This window comes from Phocoena phocoena, chromosome 5 (genome assembly GCF_963924675.1).
Source record: "Phocoena phocoena chromosome 5, mPhoPho1.1, whole genome shotgun sequence".
Lineage (NCBI taxonomy): Eukaryota > Metazoa > Chordata > Mammalia > Artiodactyla > Phocoenidae > Phocoena > Phocoena phocoena.
This window is the reverse complement of record NC_089223.1, coordinates 59,820,279-59,824,230: the sequence shown is the minus strand read 5'-3', so window position 1 is coordinate 59,824,230 and position 3,952 is coordinate 59,820,279.

Sequence of the window (3,952 nt, the reverse complement as noted above, 5' to 3'; positions counted from 1 at the left end):
AAAAATCTATTAGCAGTTGGTTTGTATACAGTAAAGATTCTGAAATAATGCATTATTCAGTGCTTAATTTAATTTTGGAAAATGAGCATTTCTTATGGGTCAGGAATAAGTTCTAGAAATAAATAGCAGAAATCCAGAAAGTACCAGAAATAAGTACCAGAGAGCCAGTGTTAAGTATAAATAGACACAATCCTTGCCTTCCTGGGACTTGCACATTAATGAGGAAGACAGATCTTCATCAAACTATGAGTAAAATATGTGTCAAAGATAGTTCCTTTTAAAACAATAAATTAATATGTTATTTAAAAGAGGTAATTTAGAGATTATAAGTGTAAAAAAAACATACTTTGTGTTAATGTTTTAAAAACAATAATAATTACTTTTCCAATATGGAACAATTAGCAAATATTTAAAAATACTTTCCATGCTGAGTTTCTTTAGCTTTTTATGGTATTTGAAAAATGAGCTCTACTCCTGATCAGAGAGATATTTATAGCTCTACATTTTGAGTAGCAATAATTATTGTTCTCAATCCGTTGAGTACTAAGTACTATATGTAGACTATATAATACTTTTTTATTTTCTGATTTGCTAAGCAAGTTCTTTAAATTCAAGAATTATTAAGAATAGACGGGTCTTTTTATAAACACTCAGCCAATTGAACAACTCAATTGACCAGAACATTGAAGGACAGTAAATAAGAAAGAAGAGGGAAAATGTTGCACAAAGTAGCCAAAATTGGAGAGAATAAGAATCAAAATCCCTAAAGGGCCAGTTGGGCCCTGTTGAAGTCCATTAGTTCAGGAAGAACTCCTGTAGTTCAAACCAATCAATCATTTCTCACTCAACCTCATGGGATCAAATTCCACCCTCAATTACACGCAGCTAACTTTCCGCCCTCAATTACACACACCTAACTTTCACTCAAGTTGCAGGGAGTTAGACACACATTCGGGAGGGCAGGCTGTGGCCCTGCACGCTGAGTGGGGAGTAATTGATGGCTCTTTCCTGCTGTGCTTGGCTCGGTGGGCACGGCTAGCAGCAGAGGCCTGCAGGCCTAAGCAGAGAGGGAGGATGCTATAAAAAATCCACAGCCTTGGGCGCTGTATCAGAGCTGTGGCAGCCGTTCTTCATTTCAAGACTAAAGAAGGCCAGCTTCACTAAGCACTGAGATGTATGTATTTTCTTACATATTCTTTTCCTTAGTTTACTCCAGTTTCTCATCCTATCTCCATTCTATTTTCTTCTCCTATAAGAAAGTGGTTCTTTTCTTTCTTTGCTCCCATTTCCCCAACATTGTTTTCAGGCTTTTACAAATATTAAATGAGATAAAGTGCTTAGAACAATCTGGCACAGGATAAGAGTTCAATAATTGTTAGTTTAGTTGTGACAGTTACTTTGTATTATCATTGCTATCGTTAGAATTAATTTTCATTGATTTAAAGAGGTTTTAGATATATTCAGGAAAGACAATCCTTTAATTTTTATAAGATTTTACTTAGAAAGTTTCAACTTTTGTATATTTGTCTAAAACTGCTAATTTCACACCAAACTTATAATCACATACTGAATTTATCTGTGAAGAAAAGATGAATGATATTTCTGAGACATTATCCTTTTATGAGAAAAGTGATAGAAAAATCATTTAGCAACATTGAAAATATTCTCAAGAATGTCACTGGCAGACCCATAATACTTGACCTAATAAAACTTGAGTTTCCTGAAGTAAATAAACATTGAATTGGTTTAGTTTAAATAGTTAAAAAAAATGGAGCTTGAGGAAAAACAGTATATTTTAATAACTGGACTTTAATTATAAGAGTTGTTAAGATAGAGCATAATTTAGGTTAATTTTTTGGATAGTATAAAGCTTGAAAGTATATAGCAAAAACTATTGTAACTTTAAGCAATATATAATATTTCAAATAATATATATGTAAATATGTGTGTTAAGTATACTGTGTACTAAAATTATATATTTTAACATTCTGACTGCTAGATGGCTTATTGTGCTATACCAGCACACTAAGGAATATGAAAACTGTAATATATACATTTAATAATAAACTAAAATATTTTAACAGAACACAACATATTTAAAAATATTAAAATTTTGAGCATGCATTATAAAAGCAGCTCTGAATTCCTAGATACCTCCATTACTCAAATGACAATTTGTTATACATAGTTTTCTCTTCAGGTTCCGTGTGCAAAAACTCTGGTGTTTGTTGCCCTTTGGATCAGTTTTCACAGTTTCTCAGAAGTTCCTGGAGCATGCTGATTGTGGATTCACCTGAGAACCTCAATGAAAACTTTCAACATTTTCACAACGAGGCCGTGAATGGCTGCTATAAGTCCAGCATTCCTCAGAGTCTGTCCTTACATACTACTTGGCCCGTCTTCAGGGCAGGTAGAATAAACCTGCTCTTTGATCTCCCAGGTTTTCTGAGTTCTGTGTAGTCCACGTTCCAATAACATACGAGGGGACTATTTTAACTAGAGTCTCCTCTACCACAGTTTTTCAAGAAGAAAAAGAATCACGCTCCTTACTTGTTTTGGCTATTTTTCAGTCATCCATTAACAGCTATCTCTTTCCATGTATGTATACTACCAGATCTTGCTTTCCTTTTACTTGAAAGACATTTTACTGTCCAGTTAATTCAAACTCCTTCTTTTATGTCATTGTCCACAATGCTTAGAAATGGGTTCTTTTTCAATGTTTGCTCTAAAACCTTTGTTGATTAGTTTTATTAATAAGGCACCTATAGTCAAAGGTTACATTGAGAGGTAGTAAAATTAGAGATCAAAAGAATGGGCACTGGAGACAGATTGCCTTGGATTTTCATGCTGCAATTCTCTAGCTGATTACTTAACCTCTCTTCTTTCAAGTTGCTTATCTGTCAAGTGAAGAGAATAATAATTCCTCATAGGATTATGAACAATATGCTAACATGCTAATAGTTTTAATCTGCTAGTTAATATTAACACATCTAAAGAACAATACACAAAGTTAGTATTCGATAAAAGTAAACATAAATAGAGGATCGGGTTTCATTAAAAACTTACTGATGAAACTGAAATAAATATCCAATTAATATAGAGCGGTCTTTTTAAAACATTGTGTGCTCTATAAAAACACTAATTTTACAGGATGTTAACTAACATTATGTGAAAAAGTGTTCTATCATTAGATAAATTGTAAAACTCAGGTTTAAAAAAGATAAATTTTTTGGGCTTCCCTGGTGGCGCACTGGTTGGCGGTCCGCCTGCTGATGCAGGGGACACGGGTTTGTGCCCCAGTCCAGGAAGATCCCACATGCCGCGGAGCAGCTGGGCCCGTGAGCCATGGCCGCTGAGCCTGTGCATCCGGATCCTGTGCTCTGCAACAGGAGAGGCCACAACAGTGAGAGGCCCGCGTACCGCAGAAAAAAAAAAAGATAAATTTTTTAATGCAGGATTTCACAGACCTGCATGTTGTTTTCCCAAAGATATATAACTTATGTAATGTTTCTGAAACAAATTCTATTTTGAAACTCTTGCTGTTTGTGGGGCATCTCACAGTGTGCTGTTCTAGAAGATGCAAGTTTGGGAAGGCAATTTATATGAAAAAATTTCTCTTTTATCACTAAAGAAAGATAACAGAGGAATGGTTGGTTAAAAGACAGAAAGATAGGTAGCAGGTAAAGTATATAATAGAGTGAGTTGTGATTCCAATTTAATGGGATTGTGCTTTGTAGATTTAGTTATTTTTATTTATAGTTCAAAGAAGTAGAAACTCATAATTACATATATAATTCTTAGCTTAAGAATATTCTATGACAGAACTAACTGTATTTTCCCATTAGTGAAGCATACTCTACAGATCGTTTTATTGATTCTCCTTCAGCTAATGAATGCAGTAAAAAAAGATATTCTGAGTAACCAGCTCATAGATGTGTGAAAGGGAAGTCTG